The sequence below is a fragment of the Phodopus roborovskii genome, unplaced genomic scaffold, assembly GCF_943737965.1.
Source record: "Phodopus roborovskii unplaced genomic scaffold, PHOROB, whole genome shotgun sequence".
NCBI classification, from domain to species: Eukaryota; Metazoa; Chordata; class Mammalia; order Rodentia; family Cricetidae; genus Phodopus; species Phodopus roborovskii.
Window position 1 is genome coordinate 1,854,455 of NW_026126646.1, and position 20,998 is coordinate 1,875,452.

A 20,998-nucleotide genomic window follows, 5' to 3' on the forward strand; every position below is an offset into this window, starting at 1 on the left:
TGAGGAGGAGGAGGTGGAGGAGATAAGGATAAGTTCTCATGTTTCTCCTGGGATTTGTCCTGACAGTGCACACCCACGCTGAACCAAAGAGTTGTCTAATCCTTGTACATCTGCGTGGCTAGTGCAGGAGAGTCTAGCTGACAGGCCAGCGTTTCCCATGTCCTTTCAGGGAGGCAGAGGCACAGGGCAGGTGGGGCTCCAGAGGACATGTGGGTCACATGCAAAGAATTGATCCACTCTGACAGACAGCAGATCCCCTCGTTAGTTTCCCTTATCTCCCTGCTCACTTGTCCCCAGCCTAAGAGATGCTGCGATGTCAAAATGGTAGCGCCAAATGTCTGAGTGGTGCTGGGGCTGCATGCTTGGAAGAGCTCCCTGCTGCCATTTAATCAGGGAACATCCACTGCTGTGAACAACCCACTAACGTACTAGACCCATCATTCTCAACAACTCAACACATCTCAAGGAAACAGTTACTAGTCTGTGCCTCCGTTTCCCCATCTTCCACAGGAGCGCTCGACAGTGCGGCCCCCCCCCCACACACACACCCAGGAATTTAGCAATACGTTTATGTACAGTGCTCAGAGCGGGGCCTGATACATAGCAACTGGTATTATTTTTGAACTTCTCATTTTATGACAAGAAAGTGACTACCATTGTCACCCCACTAGTTAAGGAGGACCAGATGTCCCAAAGTACTTGCTCTTCAGATCCTGGAGTTTCTCCAAATTCAAATCCACTCTGCTCTCCCGGCTAAGCCACTCTTGCCTGCTCTGCCGAGCCCCTGGCCCTGCACAAAGGGCCACCTGGTTGACCCCCTATTTGCCCCATAAGCCCAATCTCTGCTGAAGGGTTTAATAGGTATCATCACAGTTGGGAAACTGAGGCAGGAAGAGTGAGTTTATGACAAGATGACTGCCAAGAGTTTGAGGCCAGCCCGGGCTACAGACTGAAACTCTGTCCATAAAAAAGGGAGGGAGGGTGCTGGCTAGAGAGATGACTCAGCAGTTCCAATAGAATGCTGCTCTCGCTGAAGACCCGAGTTCAGTTCCTAATGTCCACATTAGGCAGATCGCAACCACCGGTCACTCCAGACCCAGGGGATCTGGTACTCTCCCAACCTCTGTGGGCATCGGCATTGTCTCACACACACACACACACACACACACACACACACACACACAGATAATACACGCTATTGAGAGCTGAGGCCACAGCCATAGCAGTCTGGGCGCACCCGATCCCATCTGACCCTGGAGGCTAAGCAGGGTCAGGCCTGGTTAGGACTCAGATGGCAGAGTTGGGGGTGTAACTCAGTTGGTAGTTCTGGCCCAGCGTGCTCAGTTCCTGGCTCAGTTCCTACCATCACATAAACGTGGCATGGAGGCATACGGCTGTACTCAGAAGTTCGAATCACTCTTGTATGTACTGAGTTTGAGATCAACCTGGACAGTATGAGGTACTGTCTCTAAAGAAAAGGAAAGCAGAGTCCCACCAAGTCCAGACAAGACAACACCGTGTTTCAAGCTGACTGGAAAACGCAAACCCAGCCAGGGTCTTACTCTTAATCTCAGGCTGGCCCTGGACTCACATCTGTCTGCCTCTGCCTGCAGAGTGCTGGGATTTAAGGTGTACAGATTTCCCTTGAGAATCCACACTGGAAAGCAGTGTGTAGCTGAGGGTCAGGAGGTGGTTGATCTGGAGTGTGATGGGAGAGGCTGGAGCGGAGGGAACTCAGTAAGCTGGGCCCTGGGAGGACAAGGTTCCACGGGGAGGGAAGGAGGCAGAAGAGAATGTTTCTGGGGCAGGACAGATCCAAGAAGTGACAAAATGCATGACGTTCAGCACTCCAGCAGCTCCCATCCTCATCTCGAATGTGGTTCTGCAACCCTGAAGTTAGCATTCCGGGTTCCTGGAGAGACAGCCGCCTCTGCTTCTATGGCCCCATGCATGCTGTACTTGGCTACAGCGGTTGAGCCACCCACCATCCATCAGGTCTGCTGGGTACTGACCTGTTAAAGGAGCAATTCAATTAATAAATTAATAAAGGGAGTGGAGCAGATCAGCTCCGGAAGCCCAGAAGCCACCTGCTAACAAGGGCACATGAGATATGGGTCTCCTCCCTCATCTGGGTGGCATACTCCCTCCCCATGACTTACTTAGCGCAGAATAAGATAATGCCAATTTTGTTGCCTAGTTTCTGACTCATTGTCTTTTTGACCCTAAAATTTTCCATGCAACAACTTAGAATTTTGTTTGCTTCTTGCGTTTGTGTGACACCTGTGTGTGTGTATGTGTCTGTCTGTCTGTGGTCCCTTCTGCCTTCATCCTAACAGACCCCCACCTCATTGAAGCTTATTTTTATTCTAAACTCCTGTTTTCCACTGCTCATTGCTCACTGACTGAGATGAGCTGACAGGTGTATCCTTTTCGTCTCAATGGAAAGGTAAGTGTGAGAGAGGAGCCCTTGTGTTTCTTGGGTTTATGACTGACTGCCCACAGAGGTGAAGAAAAAGACAGGGAGGCACAGTCATCCCAGGTGAGGACGGAAGCGATGGAAGCGGGAAGCAACAGCAGCCCAAGTAAACAGACTCCACCCGCCAGGGTGGAAGGGAGGTGTGCTCAGCCCACATCCAGCCATGCAGGGAAGGTGAGCACAGGTGAACACGGGTGAGCACGGGTGAGCACGGGTGAGCCCGGGTGAGCAAGGGTGAACACGGGTGAGCACGGGTGAACAGGGGTGAGCACGGGTGAGCAAGGGCGAGCACGGGTGAGCAAGGGCGAGCACGGGTGAGCACGGGCGAGCACGGGTGAGCAAGGGTAAGCACAGGTGAGCACGGGTGAGCAAGGGCGAGCACGGGTGAGCACAGGTGAGCACGGGCGAGCACGGGTGAGCAAGGGCGAGCACGGGTGAGCACGGCTGAGCACGGCTGAGCACGGGTAAGCACGGGTGAGCAGGGGTGAGCACGGGTGAGCAGGGGTGAGCAAGGGTGAACACGGGTGAGCACGGGTGAGCACAGGTGAGCAAGGGCGAGCTGGTAGATGGCCCAGTGAACCACTGCTTGGGTTCACACAGCACCGACATTGAAGAGTAGTTCCGGCTGCATAAGAATGTGCCTCTTGTGGCTGTGCCCAACACAGCGAGGCTATTATCTGTTTCACACAGGGCTGTGAGCGCACAGGAGCCATGAAAGCTGAGCCACACTGCACAGTGAGTCCTCTGCACCAAGATGTTGAACCCACCTCAACTGAAGCCCAGTTGCTTCCTGGACTCACTCTGTGGCCTTGGCTGCCCTCAGACTTGCTATGGTAGACCAACCATGCCAGCCTCAAACTCAGAAGCCCACCCACCTCTGCCTCTCAAGAGCTGCGATTAAAGTCGTGGGCTGCCACACCTGGTGAAGCCTGCTTTCTTAACCCTCTTGACAGGAACATTTTTGAGCTTTTCCTGAGCTGGAGGTATAGCTCAGTGGTAGTGAATTTACTGGATTTATCTGATTGGATACCTAGCACCCAAGAGAAAAATTAACCATCTTCTTTTTAAGATAGGGTCTCATGCACCCAAGGCTGGCCTCAAACTCAGTATGTAGCCAAGGATAACCCTGAACTTCTGATCTTTTTGTCTCCCAAGTGCTGATTCTAAGAGCAACTGTGTCTCCATGCTAATTCATGTAGTGCTGGGGATTGAACCCAAGGCATGCTGGGTAAGACCTCTACCAACTGAGCTACATCCCCCAGGTCCAGTATACTTACTTCCCTTCCTCCCTTCTTCCTTCTCTCCTTCCTCCTCTCCGTCCTTCCTTCCTTCCTCTCTCCCTCTTTCCTCCCTCCTTCCCTCCCTCCCTCTCATTTGGAAACAGGGTCATACTATTCAGACCACTGGTCTCTATAAGCAGGCACAGATCCACACTTCTTCCTGGCATGGTAGCACACACCGGCATCCAGCTATCAGGTGATGGAGGCAAGGGATCAGCCTGGTCTATGTGGTGAGTTCCAGGACAGCCTGAGCTATGCAGTGAGACCCTAACTCAAGAAAACGGAAAAGAACAGGGCTGTGAAGGCTCCGGGTATAAGAGCACTTACTGAATAAATATGGGAGCATGAGCTTCGATCTCCAGTACCCATAGTACCCATAAAAAAACTGCAAAGCCATATGCACCCCCCAGAGATGGGGAGGGGGTGTTACTGGGGTTTGCTGGCTGCCAGCCCAGCTCCAAGGTCTGATGGGGGAGGTCCTTCTGCATGCTGTGAACATATGTTTCTCTTATTCGTTGATGAATAAAGCTGTTTCGGCCAATGGGCAGGCAGCACATAGCCAGGCAGGAAGGATGGGTGGGTCTACCAGACTAAGAGAATCCTGGGAAGAGGAGCGCAAAGAGGAGCTGCCAGGGAGACGCCATGTAACTCTCAGGAAGATAGGATGCGGGCATTCTCCAGTAAGCCAAGGCCTTGTGGAGATACATAGATTAATAGCAATAGGTTAGCAGTTTATAATTAATATAAGCCTGTGTATGTTTATTTGGGACTAAATGGCTGCAGGACCAGGTGGGGACATAGAAACTTCCATCTACAAAGTTCAGTGAAGATCCCGGATCTCAAGGGGCAGACTGATAGAGCCAAACACCCGACATCCTCGTCAGCTTCCAAGTGTGTGTGCGAGTGTATACCACAAACACACATCCACATGAACCACACTCACACAAACATATACACATAAACTCATGATTCTTTCCCGTGGGTATCAGGAACCCACATCAAAAAAGATCTTCCATCCCAAAATTTCTTCTCTACCATTAATTTAGGTATACAGAACAGAGGACCCAGCCATGAGTAGCTTTGCCTGAGCCACACCCTTGTGGACACCTCTGGGACCCTGTTAATTGGAACCGGTGGTTGCTGATGGAGCCTGGATCTGCTGCATTTGTTTAGTGAATTGTGTCTCTCTGGTCTCCGCTTCACTGATCAAATGGTCCATTTCAAACCCACAGCAAGTGCTAACCTTTCCCTCATGCCTTGCTTCTCTTGGTGTCTTGGTGCCACTGACACAAATGCCCACAAACTCCCAGAACCCATACAAAAGGTCCAGCATGGTGTTGGGCTCTTGTAATTCCAGCAAGATGGGAGACGAGGACAGGCGGGCCCTGGAAATTTACCAGGCCAATAGTCTAGCTTGCTTGGTGATGCTCTAGGCTAGTAAGGGACTCTTAAATAAAAGGTGGCCAACTCCTGGGAAATGATACCAGAAATAGTCCTCTGATCTACACATGCACGCATGCACGCACACCCACATGCACGCGTGCACGCACCTACACATATATATTTACCCCCCATATACAAGATAAATAGGGACACAGACACATTCTCTAATAGATCACAAGGTCATGTCTAGGTGTTAGCTGGACTAGTTCTTAGAGGCTTCAAGTAGAAAATACAATATTTAGCCTCCCGTGGGCTTGTTGTCTCCCTCTTAAATCACTCAGATCTCTGGCCTCTGCCACCCCTACTCCTGCTCCCTCCTGAATCGCCTGCCTCCATCCCATAAAGGTTGCTAAGGGTTACAAACCGCACTGTCCTGATAACCCCAATAATCTCATCCCAGATTCCAACTCACTCATAACTATAAGTTCAAGTCTTGCCTTAGTAGATTCTATGTAGTCTTTTTCCCTCTAGCCTTACCTGATGCCATCTTGGAGTAGAAAATGCTGTGGCCTAGTAGCCATGGCAACTAGAACAGCAAAACACAGTAATAGTGATGGAGTCACTGATACAACTGGAGAGGGGGGAGGGAAGAGAGGGAGGAGGGAGGGAGGAGGAGAGGGAGGAGAGGAGGGAAGGGAGAAGGAGGGAGGGAGGGAAGGGAGAGGGAAGGGAGAGGGAGGGAGGGAGGGAAGGGAGAGGGAAGGGAGAGGGAGGGAGGAAGGGAGAGGGAGGGAGGGAAGGGAGAAGGAGGGAGGGAGGGAAGGGAGAGGGAAGGGAGAGGGAGGGAGGGAGGGAGGGAGGGAGGAGGGAGGGATTTCAGCTCTTGCTCCTACTCCTTGCTCCGCCACCCCCAAAGTGATCTTGAGAGAGGCTAGACTACATAGAAAGTGGAAGGTTAACTGAATAGATGATTCCATGATGTGACATATGAGATGGAGCAGGACTTTACCATGATGGAGGTGTTTGGGGGTCACCCGTGGTCCTGAAAGTAAACACAATAATCCACTGGTTTCACCAAGTCGAACTTAGGGAAATTGTACTTTGGTCTGTTGCTGATGCCCACGCCGGTGAGCACATGTTTGTTTAAAGTTCCTGGGGAAAGTTAACAGAACAGCAGAAAGCAACCACAGATTTCAGGGCAATCAGACAAGTACTTAGCCTACCGCAATGATGGCAGGAACCACCATTAAATTAAGGTAGCAGGTGGGGGAGGGGTGAGGAGGGAGGGGGTGAAGAGGGAGGAGGTGAGGAGGAGGGAGGGGGTGAGGAGTGATGGGAGATGTCATTCTGTAAATATGTTTCTCATACTGCTTAATGAATAAAGCACTGTTGGCCAATAGGAAAGGAAGGTAGGCGGGACTAGGAGATGAGGAGGAGAAAGGAAGTAGCATGGAGGGAGGCGTCAGCATGGAGAGTCTGGAGAGAACAGAGGTCTGGGCCCACTCCCTGGTAAGATGAGACCACGTGAAAATACTTAGATTAATAGAAATGGGTTAATAATTAAGACAGAGCTAGCTGATAAGAAACAAATAACTGGCCAACAGCATTATATCAACTACAGAGTCTCTGTGTGTTATTTGGGGTGGTGCAGCAGGGCGGGGTGGGGGGGGACTACTCGTAACAGAGGAGGAAGGGGGTGAGGAGGAGGGAGCTCATTTGGTGAGGAGGGAGGAGGGGAGGAGAAGGGAGGGGTGAGGAGAGAGGGGAGGGAGCTCATTTGGTGAGGCACTTGCTATGCAAACGTAAGGACCTGAGCTTGATTCCCAGAAAAGCTGGGCATCTGTGCTATGGGCTTGTGGGCTTGCAGTGTCAGCGTAGAGCAGAGACAGGAAGATCTAAGGCTCCCTGACCAACCAGCCCAGCCCAATTGGTGAGCCCGAGGTGCCATGACAGACTTTCTCTCAAAAAGCAAGATGAGACTGGGCAGTGGTGGCACACACCTTTAATCCCAGCACTCAGGAGGCAGAGGCAGGCGGATCTCTGTGAGTTTGAAGCCAGCCTGGTCTACAGAGCAAGTTCCAAGACAGCCAGGGCTACACAGAGAAACCATGTCTTGGCTGGGGGGGGGGGGGGGGCGAGCGGACAGCACTGAGAAATGACACCCAAAAATGGCCTCTGGCCTCCACATTATCTACCAACCAACCTACCTGCCTATCTATCTACATACATACATACGTACATACATTTGAATGTGCACCTGCACACACACAAAGCCAGGGTTTTCTGGAAGCTGAATTCAAACTTTAGGGGACAGAACGGCAGATGGCAATGCCTTGAGGCACACAGGCACGGAGAGGGAGAGGCTGTGGAGGAGCAAAAGGAACCACAGAACGCACAGTTGCCAGGACTTTGGGGGGGAGAGGAGTTTGAGACAGGTTTCTCTGTAGCTCTGGCTGTCCTGGAACTCTCTCTCTCTGTGTAGACCAGGCTGGCCTCAGACTCACAGAGATCCACCTGCTTCTGCTGGGGTTAAAGGTGTGCACCACCACCGCCCAGCTTTACCAGGACTTTTCTGAGCTCTCAATGACCACTATGCTATGACAGTCAGCTGACCAGACTAGAGCAGCTTTGGAGACCTGGAAGATGGAGGAGGCACCCAAGGCTGGGGCTCCATGGCCCAAATGTCATTCTTCCAGGAGGTATCTGTCCAGGTTTTCTTCTCTGTTGATCTGATAAACACCAATACCCAAAGCAACTTGGAGAGGAGCGAGTTAATTTGGCTTAAAGATCCCAGTCCATCATGCAGGAAAGAAAACCAGGTTGGAGCTCAGGGTTGGAACCTGGAGGCAGGAACTGAGCAGAGGAAGGGCGCTTACTGGCTTGTATTTTTCCACAAGATGGATCAGTGGATAAGGACATTTGTCCTGAGTTTAATCCCCAGAACCCACAGGGAACAGGAAAAGAACCAACTCTCACACGTTGTCCTCTGATCTCTACACGTGCTCCCAGACACATGTTCATACACACACACACACTCACACACACAAAGACTTAAAATTTTGGATATTAAAAAATTAGATCAAAAATTGAAATATATTCTTGCGAATAAAAAACAAACCGAGGATGTATTAGAGGCAATTTTTCCCAAAGACTTAAAAAAAAAAAAAAAAAAAAAAAAAAACAGACAAAAAGCCATAGGCTAGACAGGGCTGGGTAAACCGCACGCAGCATGAGCCAAACTTGGGCAGCCTGCTCTTTACGTACTGTCTGTGGCTTCGCTGCCTCTGTAGCCGCTGCCTGGCTCAGCAGCGCTGCCCCTAGAGAGGGAGCCTGGGAATCCACACGTTTACCAACATGGCCTTGTCTAGAGAGAATATATTTTTGATGTCTAAATCTAACAAAGGGCAAAAGAACTTATAAAGTGAGACATCTACAAAATTCCAACACATCATGAATGACCAAATGATCGGCCAGCCCTCCTAGCCCGTCCCTAATTTTCAGCCTCTACTTGTTAGGAACTTTTGGTCCAGCTGCCTGATGCCTCAGTCACCTCCCAGTGCCCTCCTAGCTGACACACGGTGGCTCACAACCATCTGCAACACCTTCTGACCTCACAGGCACTGTGCACACTGCTATGCACACATACATGCAGACAAGTGCATACACATAACTCCTTTTCAAAGTAAAGAAAGGTCTTAGCCAAACTTGTGGGTATTCTTTTCTCGGCCTCCTGGCTCCCCTCTCCCTCTGCTCAGATTCCAGCCCCTCCTTCCTCCTGAGCGTGAACAAGCCGTAAAAGGCCAGGTTCAACCCTGCACAGAGGACTGTGACTTAGGGAAGGCCATGCCAGCTGGTTGTCCACTGCCAAAGGGTCAGCCCTGAAGACTTATGTACAAGCAGCATTATATGGGCTGAACAGGATATATTCAGGAATAGATACAGATATTTATGCATGCAGTTACCGCCGATTAACAAAGAGGAGAGCAGGGAGAGGCATATGGGAGAGTATGGAGGGCAGAAGAGAGGTGGAAATGTAATTATATTAATCGCAAAAATAAACAAAACAAAAACCAGTAGAGGCTGGTGTGGCGGCGCACACGTTCAATCCCATTAGTATACGTACATCTCACCCACCGCACAGACAAACATGCATCAGGTAAACAAAGATTTGTTTTGTTTTATGTGTCTGTGTGGATGTATGCCATGGTGGGGGTAGTGTGTGTCTGTGGAGCCCAGAAGAGTGTGGAGTTCCAGGTAACATGGACGCTGGGAACCGAACTTGGGTCCTCTGAAAGACAAGCAATCACTTAACCACTGTCTCTCCAACCCCAGTAAAATAAATCTCCTAAAGTTAGCTGGTCTGGATGACAGCGTTGTCAGACCGGACTGACTGCCCAGCCAAGAGGGTCAGTCGAGTCCAGGTGTTTGCTAGCGGCCTGAAGGACACAGTGAGACATCTCAGAATAAAGTAAAAAACATAATAAACGTTCACGAGTCGTTGTCACACAAGTCCCAGCTTGCAGGCAGCCCTCCCTGGACTGCCCTCAGCAAAGATCGAGACGGAATGCTTTTATCAATGAGGAACCGAACCACTCCTGCCAAATCCAGCTGTGGCCCTGAATCCTGCCATCACACGAATCTAGATCAGGACAGGCCGGATTCGGGATGACAACAAGGCCATTATTCTCCCAACAAATTAAGGACCAAGCAATGAGGATTAAGATAATGAGATTTAGTTAGTTGTTTTTGAGACACACATGTATCCCAGCCTGGCCTTGATCTGGTTTTCAGGCATCTAAGTGCAGGGGTTCCAGGCATGCCTCACCACATCTGGTTTGTGTGGCCCTAGCACCCTGCTGACCATCAGTTCCTCCGGGTGACTGGAACCGTGAGCTGCCTGAGACCAGAGGGTCCTGGGCCATTTCCCTTTCTTGGTCAGAACCACTGACAAGTAACTAAAAAGCACTCTGCCTTGGTTTTTTGTTTTTCTCACACAGTGAACGCTCCCCTGAACTATTCAGGAAAGCACTCAGAAATCTACTGCTCAACATCGTGCTTCCAAAAAGAAAAGAGTATCTGGTGAGCCCATCACTCCTCAGTCCCCTCTGCAGAGACAAGGGGAGCCAGATGGCAGGAAGCCACTGCCCCTGAGGCAGTGGCTCTGTCCCGAGTAGAGATGGCACACTCATGACATCCAGTGGCCAGAAACAGCACGTGCAGAAAGGGTTTGTGGCTTTGTTTCTTGAAAGATCCAGGCTGTGACTAGAGACAACCTGTCCCTAGGGGTCTGAAGGGACGGAAGGATGAGGTCTGACCTCAGGTTGCCTAGCTGGTGAGTGGGGAGATATCTAGAAAAGGGTGTTTGGAAATGTAAGAAATTTGCATTCCAGACAATTAGATACCTGTTTATAGGGAAAGCAATAAAAAAAATTTGTTTGATGGGGTTGGGGTGGGGTTAGGACCTGTGCTTAGCATAAATGGAAGGCCTGAGTTCTGCTCATCCAGCACCTGCCTCCATCTGTTTTATTGAAGTGAAATTAGCGTTGTGTAACATAACAGTAACCTTTTGTTGTTGTTGTTTTTGATGGTACTGGAGACAGCTATGGGGGTGGAGATCCAGCCCCTGCCATGGTATGTCTGTGAAGGCCAGAGGACAACTTTGTGGAGTTAGGCTTCTCCTTCGTCTTTATGTAGGTTCCAGAGGGTAGAACCTACATGCCAGTTGTCAGACCTACATGCCAGTACCTTTACCTGAGGAGACCTCCTGCTTGTTTTTGAGACAGGATCTTGCGGTATAACCCAGACCAGACTGACTTTGAACTCACTAGGTATCACAGACTAGGCTCAAACCCATAATCCTCCTGCCTCAGGTTCCAGAGAGCTGGGATCAGGACACAAGCTACCACGCTAGGCTGGCATTAACCTTCTTAAAGAGTGCAGTTCAGAGGCTGAGGGTGGACATGAGTCGGTAGAGCTCTTCCTTGGCATGCCAGAACCTTGGATCAGATCCGTGGTAATGCCGGAAACTGTGTGTGGTGGGGCACACTTGTAATCCCAACAAGGAGAAGGTGGAGGCAAGAGGATCAGAAGTTCAAAGTCATCCTCAGAAATATGGTAAGTTTGAGGTCAGGCTGGGCTACAAGAGATCTTGTCTCAAACAAAGAGTAGAGCTCAGAGGGGATTGTAGGTGGCCTCAAACACTTCCCCTCTGCCGCAGACAAATGGACCTCCTGTTCCCCCTCGGCTTCCCTTCCTTTCTCCCACACAGATCCTCTACCCTACCATTTGTTTTAGAAATCGCTCAAGTCTTGGCTCCCACTCTGCTCTGGGGAACCCAAGGTAAGAAAATAACCCTGGGTGTAGTGAGGTAGTCCTTCTGTAGCACTGACCACGCCCATTGGGGGTGGAGCGATGGGCGGAGGTGACCTGAGGAAGGAGGTCGGAGGGGGCCAGGAAGGCGCTCTCTCTTTCTGGCGCTGGAGAGATGACTCCAAGTTTATGAGCAGTGGCTGCTCTCGCACAGGACCCCGGTTTGGTTCCCAGCACCCACATGGTGGTCACAACCATTGATGACTCCAGTTCTAGGGGGCCAGATGCCTCTTCTGACTTCCATAAACACTGAATACATATACTACACATACATGCAGGCACTCACACATACACAAAGAATAAAAATGAACAATAAGAAAGAAAGATGTCATTGACTGGGGGTGGTGGGCCACAGCTTTTATCCCATCACTCAGCAAACAGGTGGACCTCTGTGAGTTCCAGGCCAGCCAAGGTGACATAATGAAACCTTATCTAGTAGAAGGAGGAAAAGAAGAATCTGGAAGTGTTTCATGACACTCAGTGTGACCTGGTGTTGGGAGCACTGGAAGTCCTTGTGCCCACAGATCTCCAGAGAACCCTAAGCACACAGGATTGTCTTTCCAATGGGAAGAATGACAATACCAGTTCTTCCCTCCAGAAAGCTGAGAACTGGACGTGGTTAATAGCCTGGTGATCTGTGTCACCTGTGGGCCAGGCTGTATCAAGCTCTTCCAACCAGGACCAGAGGTGGCTAGTATCTAAATGACCCTTACAGCCAGAGGCTCCCCCAAGTTCCCACAACCAGGACCCGAGATGGCTAATAGCACAAATGGCCTCTATGCTATCTGTATGACCTGAGACCAGGCTAGACCCTTAGGCCCTTAAGCTAATACCGGTAGCCTGTCTCTAGAACCCATCTTCTTGGAGGGCGTGACATTCCCCTGAGTTGAATTTCAACACAATTACACTTCCTTGTGCAATCCCCATTGCACAAGGAAACTTTTTCCAAGCTACGCTGTGTTTAAATACATTGGGAATAAATCACCTGTCATTAGAATCCCTGAAACCTGATCTGGGTTGGCAGAGTCAATCTGACCAGATTTTCATTCTCGTTTCTTCATGGGGTTTGTATGATGCGTGCAGGGACCCCCTCGACCTGGAACGGGGCACGGCCCACAGCCACAGTTTACTTTCCCTGCATGTTTTTTGTGCATGGAACCACACACTGGCAGCCTTTGTCTGGCTTCTTTCACTCATCATGGTCTGGGAGCATACCTGCATTCTACCATGTGTCCCCGCTTCACGGTAATGTGCTATGATATACGTTATCCACCTATAAAACGACAATGTCGTCGAATGATCGTAACTGGCCTTGTTTTCATATCTAGAAGTGGGTGATGCTTCATTCCATAACTATAGAATCAAGTGTTCTGAGAGAGGGCTGCCTTCAGAGACAGGTAAGTGCTGAGCAAAACAGAACAGGGGCCAGAGAGATGCTCAGTGGGCACCTGCCGCCCAACCAAGTAATCTTAGTTCCATCTCCAAAACCCACGTGGTGGTAGGAAACGAACAAGTTCCTGAAGTTGTCCTCTGACCCCAGCCTGAGTACCCAAAGCACACAGGACTGCACACAGCACACACGGGTGCACAAAGTAAATAACCCAGAACAGAACGTGGGCTGATGGCTCCAAAACGCTTCCCTTGTTAGGCAGGGTCAGCAAGAGATGGGGAGAAACCACAGCGGAGGATGGACAGCAGGTTGCTTTAGGTTGCTTTTGCGAACGGATTAAGGCAGGAGGAACTTAGCCAGCTGTCCAGTTTGGGAAACTGGACTGTGATCTCTCTAATCCTGATTTCTTTGCTCAGACAAAGAGTCCATTTTCCTTGGTGGTGTGGCACTGGAGTGTTACTCCATGTTGACTTTTTAGCCTGGTCTGTCGGGGCCTGGTAGAAGAGTTTAGTATAAAACACTGGCATCTTGCAGTTCTAATTAACAGGCTGAGCCAGGCATAGAGGTGTGCACCAGCAGCCCTGCCCTCGGGGAAAGCCAAGGAGAACCACCTGATTCAGGAGCTGGAAGCCAGCCTGAGCAGCACAAGACTGTTTGTGGGCTGGGAAAGTAACAGTATACAGCATGGCTTTGCTTAAACTCATGGGCGTGGTCCCAGGTTCGCCGTGACTGAGAGAGTCTCTTGGTTCCAGTCGAAGAGAGCATCCTGGGTGGATCCTTGGAGCAGGAACTTGCGGCTGTCATCTGTCTCTTGCGTAAGGGCCTTCTCCCTGAATAAAATTATATAAACTTATATTGAGCCTAGTCCAGTGAATCCTGATCCACGTGTCCACATGTGCCACATGTATGCACACATGGAGGTCAGAAGACACACTGAGGGAGTTGGTTCTCTCCTTCCATGGTGGGAGTACCAGGGATTGAAGGTAGGTGCCATTACCCGAGGCAGCCAGCCCACCAGCCTGTTTGTACCGGTTAGGATGGCCATTTTCTTTTCTTTGGAAAGTCTGTGTTTAACTTTTCCCACAAACTATTGCTAGATTTTCTTTTTTCAGGGGCCTCACTATGTAGATTAGGTTGGTCTCAAACTCACAGAAATCCTCCTGCCTCTGCCTCCTCTGCAGGGATCAAAGGTGTGCATTCCCACAAATGGCCCACTGATAGATTTTGTTGTTGTTCTGTTGTTTTTAGTTTTTTGCAGGGTTTTGTTTTGGTCCCCAACCAGCTCCCAAATCATAACACAGAGACTTACTAATAGTTATGTGTGCTCGGCCTTGTCTTATGCTTATCCCACTAGGACTTATAACTTAACCTGTTTCTTTCATCCACGTTTGACCTCTGGGCTTTTTATCTTCCTTTCAATACTACTCCATGTATTGCTGGCTGGAGTCTGCCTGGCTGGCTGGCACATCCCTCTCCTCCTTTATTCTTTCCTCTCTCATTCTCTCTGCCTACCAACCCCATCTACCCCTCCTCTGACTAGCTATTGGCCATTCAGCTTTTTTAGGCCAATCATGAGGTGCCTTAGGCAGGCAAGGTGAAACAGCAACACATCTTTACACAATTAAACAAATACAGTATAAACAAATGTACCACACCTTTACACAGTAAAAGCAATATTCTGCAATATAAACAAATGAAAAACATCTTTGCATGGTTAAAGTAATTTTCTATGACGGGGTTTCTCTGTGTAATAGCTCCTGTGCGGGAACTTGCTTTGTGGACCAGGCTGGCCTAGAACTCACAGATCTGCCTGCCTCTGCCTCCCCAGTGCTGGGATTAAAGGTGTGCGCCACCACCTCCTAGCATCGTTTTGTTTTTTTAAGACCGGATCTATACCCAGGCCGGCTTCAAACTCGCTGTTGTGGAATGCTGACCGATAATAAGTAGTAGATATTGCCATCTTCTGTGACTACGAGATGTAAGGCAGTCAAGACTGCGCCTGTGGGCAAAGAAAGATGGCTCCGTGCTTAAAAGCATTTGCTGCTCTTGCAGAGAACCTGGGTTCAGTTCCCAGCACCTACATGGTGGCTCACAATCTTCTGTAACTCCAATTCCTGGGGGTCCGACACCCCCTGCAGCCCCCATCACCTGCACACGTTGCCCATACACATAAGTAAATTTTTAAAACTTTAAAAAAAAAATAACCCTGTTGACAATTCTTTTATGGAAGGAGAGATGGAGATCTTACGGCCTCACCAGCCATTCTAACCTGCACCTCCCCCTCCACTCCCCCCCCCCAGCCGTGTGTAATTCTGTCCACCTGTATGTGGTTTTATGCTCTCGGGAGGCGATGGGAGGTTAACTGAAGAAAGACTCCATCTATGCAGTTATGGGGACGTTTCCAACCATGCTGGAGTAGACTCCAGTGATGTGGCTGTTTGGGGTTCAACCACACGCCTATAAGTAACCGACCACCCACGCTGTAAGTAGCTGATCATCCATGTTCTGTAAAGACAACCTTGAAATTCTCATTTTTCCGCCTCTATCTTCCGAGTGCGGGAAATACCTGATCTGTGTGGTGCTGGGGACCAAATGCAGGGACTCATTGGATGGCAGGCAAGCGTTCTTCCGACTGCACGACACGTCCACTCTTGCTTTTTGTTTTGTTTTTTGATACCAAATCTCACTATGTAGCCCAGGCTGACCTCAATCTCTCTATTTTTCTTATTAGAGCAGTTCCTCTCATGCATGTGTGTCTGACTGGTCAGTTATGCAAACGAATGCAGAGACAGAGAAGATAAAAGACCCATTGAGAGGAAGTTAATTCGCCTGAAGATTCCCATTAACATTTGCTTAGCCTGAGTGACAGCTAGGCAAAAGGAACAGCTTGTCCCAAATCTTTGGAATGGCCTCAGTCATAACATTATGCTTGAAGATCGCCTCTAGCCTAAGAGGAAACTGGAAGGTGACTGAATGAATTAATTAAGATGAAGAGAGCAGCCTTCCAAACAAACATTTCTCCAGTGTGTCTCTATTCAAACCTTCCAGGTCACTAACTGGCCATGTTGTCTTTAAAAGGAAAACCAAGTGAGGGGAAATATTGGGTGCAGCATATAGCAAACACCCCAGATTTGACCTCACAGAGAAGAGGCCACTTGGCATAAATGAATGTTCTAGAAAACTTGAACTGACTCCCAGAAGCTCCCATTATATATACATTAAAAGTTTCAGACAAAGCTCCCCACCCCACCCCCGCAACCCACACAGGGTCTCATTATGTAGCTGTGGCTGTCCTTACAGAGGGAGCTGTGTAGACCAGGCTGGCCTTGAACTCACAGAGATCCTACTGCCTCTGCTGGGACTGCTGAGTGCTAAAACCACCACACCTGGTTTCAGAAAAAGCTTTCTAAAACTGTGATTGTCTGTCTGTCTGTCTCTCTCTCTCTCTCTCACTGTGTGTGTGTGTGTGTGTGAGAGAGAGAGAGAGAGAGGGAGAGAGAGAGAGAGACATTTGTATATTTGTAGACCAAAGGTCAAACCTTAGTTTTTGAACAGGGTTTCTCCCTGAACCTAGAGCTGGCTGATTTCACTAGACAGGCTGGCTAGAAAGCCCTAGATATCTTGCTATCTCCACACCCTCAGCCCTAGGGTTAAGCTATCACACCCAGCTGTTTTATGTGGCTACTCGGGCCCTCATGGGAAGCACCCTACCTTCCCCAGCCCTCCAGCCTCCTAAGCAGAGGAAATGACCAGCAAGGGATCTGCTGGACACTGCATGAGCCCCTCTGCCCTACTGAGGGCTTGAGGAGCGGAGCCACTGCCTGCAGAGCCTAGAAAGACTCCAGTCTGACTTCCACTGGGTGCACTCCCCAGAGGCGGTCAGTTGTCCCTAATGGGGAATGCAGAACCCTGGGGTGGTTACAGCCCGTTTGGAAGACTAGATGAGGGTCTACTTTCATTGCCCTCCAATAGCAGGTGGCTTTTTAATTGGCACCCTGAAAGCTGAGACTAGTTTTCCAGTGACGAAATGAGTGGTGTTGGAGACCAAGGAGCCATCACAGAACAGGCTAAAGACACTCCCGCTCTGTGTGAGCCAGAGTGAGCATCCAGTGAGCCCCAGCGTGATTAACTTGTTTTTAAAAGTTTTTATTTATTTTTGTGTGCATTGGTGTTTTGCCCTGCGTGCATGTCTGTGTGAGGGTGTCTGATCCCCTAGAACTGGAGTTAGAGACAGCTGTGAGCTGCCATGTGGGTGCTAGGAAGTGAATCCTGAACCTCTGGAAGAGCAGCAATGCTCTTAACTGCTGAGCCATCTCTCCAACACTAGTTTTATTTTTTTCCTAGGACAGGGTCTCACTATGTTCCCAAGCTGTCTTTGAAGTCAGAGTCCAATTGCCTCTGTTTCTCTATAGTGTGTACCACTGAGCCCAAACAACAGCTTTCATTTTTGAGTAGCCATGTTTTTAGAAAGTAAACACACACACACACACACACACACACACACACACACCAGGAGAGCCCAGGAGTTCAAGACCAGCCTGGGTAAGGCAGGAAAAGTCTCTCTTCAAATAAAAAGCAAGTCAGACTTGATGGTGAACACCTGAGGCCGAGGCCAGAGGATCTTGAGTTCAGAGTCAGCTTGTTCTGTACAGCAGGGCTCTGGCTTGGTTGGTTGGTTTGTGTTGGGGTGGGTGGGTGTGTTTATGGTTTTTGCAGGGTGTTTTTTGTTTGATTAGTTGGTTGGGGGTTTTGGTGGGTTGGTTATTTTTCAAAACAGGGTCTCTCTGTGTAACCACCCTGGATGTCCTGGAACTCACTTTATAGATCAGGCTGGCCTGGAGCTTACAGAGATCTGCCTGCCTCTACCTCCTAAGTTCTAGAAAGGCATGTGCCACCAAGCCTGTCTGAGTTTTCCTTTAAAAACAAAAAAAATATTTATTTTATTTTATATGTATGTGTATTTTGCCTGCATGCCTCTGTGCGTGCAAGAGTGTGAATCCGTGGGAATGCCTGGTGCATGGGTCCCCTGGAACTGAGTTACAGACAGCTGTGAGTCTCCACGTGGATGCTGGGAATCGAACCCTCTAGGGGAAGAAATTTGAATCTGGAGCAGAGCAGCTACTGCTCCTAACCACCTGGCCATTTCCCCTCTTTGAGGGGGGCTGGGGCTTATGTAGCTCAGCCTGGCCTCAGAGTCACTATAGAACTGAGGATGAATATGAGCTTCCGATCCCCCTGCCTCCACTTCCCCACACCAATCACAGGGGGCAGCCACACGTAGTTTAAGTGGTTCTGGGTTGAAACCCAGGGCCTTGTGCACACAGGTCAAGCATTCTCCTAACTGAGCTACATCCCCAGTTCCCAGACTATATAAGAAAGAAAGAAAAGAAGGAAGGAGGGAGGAAAGAAGGGAAGAAGAAAGCAAAGGAAGAAGCAGGTTGCCACATTCCTGTAATCCCAGAACTTTGGAGGCTGAGGCAGGAGGACCAAGAAGTCAATCCTTAGCTAAATATAACCTTTTATATTTAATTGATATTAAAAATGTTCCTTAGCCAGGTTGTGGTGGTGCATGCCTTTAATCCCAGCACTCAGGAGGGCAGAGGTAGAAGGATCTCTGTGAGTTTGAGGCCATCCTTGTCTCCAGAAAAACCCTGTCTCAAAAAAACAACAACAAAAATGTTACTGAGAAGGACTGGGGATGTAGCTCCGTGGCAGAGTACTTGTCCAACATATGTGAGAAGGCCTTGGGCTCCATGTACAGCTTTAAATTTTTTTTTTTTTAATTTTGAGGCAGCTGGGGAGATGACTTGCGCATTAAGAGCACTTGCTCTTCTTGCAGAAAATCTGGGTTCAATTCCTAGCAACCATATGGTGGCTCACAACCTTCTATAACTCCATTTCCAGGGGATATGATGCCCTCTTCTGGCCTCTGCAGGCACCAGGCATGCAAGTGACATAGAAACATGTATGCAAGCAAAATACACATAAAAATAAATTAAAAGTTATCTTAAAGTTTGTTTTGTTTGAGACAGAGTCTCACTGTATAGCCCTGACTGTCCTGAAACTCATTTTGCAAACCAGCCTGGCCTCACAGAGTTCTGCCTCTGCCTCTGCTCACTGAGTGCTGGAATAAAGGAGTATACCATCACTGCCTGGCTTTAAATTGTTTTGGGTTTTTTTTAATTTTTTATTTATTATGCATATAATGTTCTACCTGCATGACAGAAGTGGGCACCAGATTTCATTACAAATGGTTGTGAGCCACCATGTGGGTGCTGGGAATTGAACTCAGGACCTCTGGAAGAGCAGCCAGTACTCTTAACCTCTGAGCCATCTCTCCAGCCCTTAGTTTTTTAATATTTATCTTATGTGTATGGGTATTTTGCCTACATGTATGTGTGTCTATGCACCACATGCTCTAGTGGCCACAGAAGCCAGAAGAAAGGGTCAGATCCCGTGGAAGGAGAGTTATGAACAGTCAAGAGTTGCCATGTAGGAGCTGAGAATTGAACCTGGGTCTTATACAAGAGCAGCCAGTACTCTCAACCACTGTGACACCCTGAAAGGATGGGTGTTTTGAACCCATCTTACAGATGAACAAAGTAAGGGCCAGAGGTATCAACCTTCTCAAGCAGCACAGAGGTAGCAGTTCCAGAGCCAGGTAATACAAGTAGCCCAGAATCTCCTTCGTGGAGGTGGCGTCCCTCCTCTACATACTAAAAGCTCACAGCTGTCCCTTTCACTGGCAGCTGCCTGGCCCAGGCAGCCCCAACTAATCCCTACTGACGCCTTGATTCAAAGGATCAGCCTTGTCCAGTTTAGAACCAGTGTCCCTGCAGGCTCAGCCTGCTGCCTCAGTTTCTCCTTCTGTCCAGCCCTGCCCTCACTACTGGCTTGAGTGTCTCTCCTAAGAGACACTATACTCACAGGGACCCAGGACAGCAAACCTCCCACACCCTTGCCTATAGACTCCTCCTCCACAGGCAAGGAGTGGCTGCAATGGATCTGCCAGGTCACAGAGAGGAGCATAACCTGGACAGACGCTTCCCACGTGGACAGCGCTCTCATTCCACATGCTAGCCAGATGCCAAGTGGCCTCTGGCCTGCTGACCATGGAGCCTTTAGAAGCTGGGGAGTGACTTCTAGGGAAACATAGCCCTGAAGGGGATACACTCACACACACACAAACACAAACATACACACACACAAAACCCAATCAGTAAGAGTAACAAAAAAATGCCATGATATTTGAGGAGACCCTAAGTAATAAGATGGTTTTGTTTCTTTGTTTCATTCCAGAGTCTCCCTATCTAGCCTAGACTGGCCCCAAACTCACCATCCTCCTGCCTCATTCGCACCGGTGTGGGATTACAGGCCTGCACCATCAAGGCCCATTGAAAAGGTCAAGGATCTTCCAGAAAGCATAGTCATCCTGGGACTTTGGGACACTTTCAATTAACCCAATCTTGGCTACTAGACACAAAGTCTTCAAGCTACCTCCCCGGCCCAGGTGTCCTGGATCCACTTGGGTCCCCTGGGCTGCCATAGTCTGCCTCTCAAAGCATGAGCTGGGCTTAAGTTGATTCCGAAACGCAGAGGCAGCCCAGTCCTTACAGCTGCCTGGCAACCTAATGGTTAATAACTAAAAACTCCTTACTAAGCCTGACCTCTGTCCTGTACAGCCTGTGGCCACCCGACCTTTGGCTCCCAGGGCCTTCTGGGTAAATTCTGTACAGCTTTTTCTGAACAGTCAGAGGAGCTTTGGGAACATGCCTTGTCTCCAGAGCCAGGGTCTCCTGTGCATAGCCAAGGAACAAATCCTAACTTTTAACAAATTCTTTCCAATAAAAGAGGGCCCTCCCCAATTCCCTTTGGTGCCCCCTTGGATTGCAATTCAGAATCTTTGGGAGAAGACAAGCAAGGAGGGAAACCCAAGTGGGCCTCACCTCTGGCCACTCTGATCGTTCTCTCCTCAAAGTTCCCAACTCAAAGCTGCCCCAGGGAACAAAACGTTCCTCGTTGCTCTTCCAAATACACCGTTTAACTTTATTTTATTAATAAGAGGATTTGTTCACCATGCATTTTTATGTACTTTTGTGT

The 20,998-nt window shown here is 49.2% G+C and overlaps 1 protein-coding gene across 1 annotated transcript in view; it reads left to right on the forward strand.

Annotated features, from left to right (window-relative positions):
- Positions 1-20,998, forward strand: part of Gpr157 (G protein-coupled receptor 157) — a 162,933-nt gene that overhangs the window by 111,520 nt on the left and 30,415 nt on the right. The gene's annotated exons all lie outside the window — the stretch shown is intronic.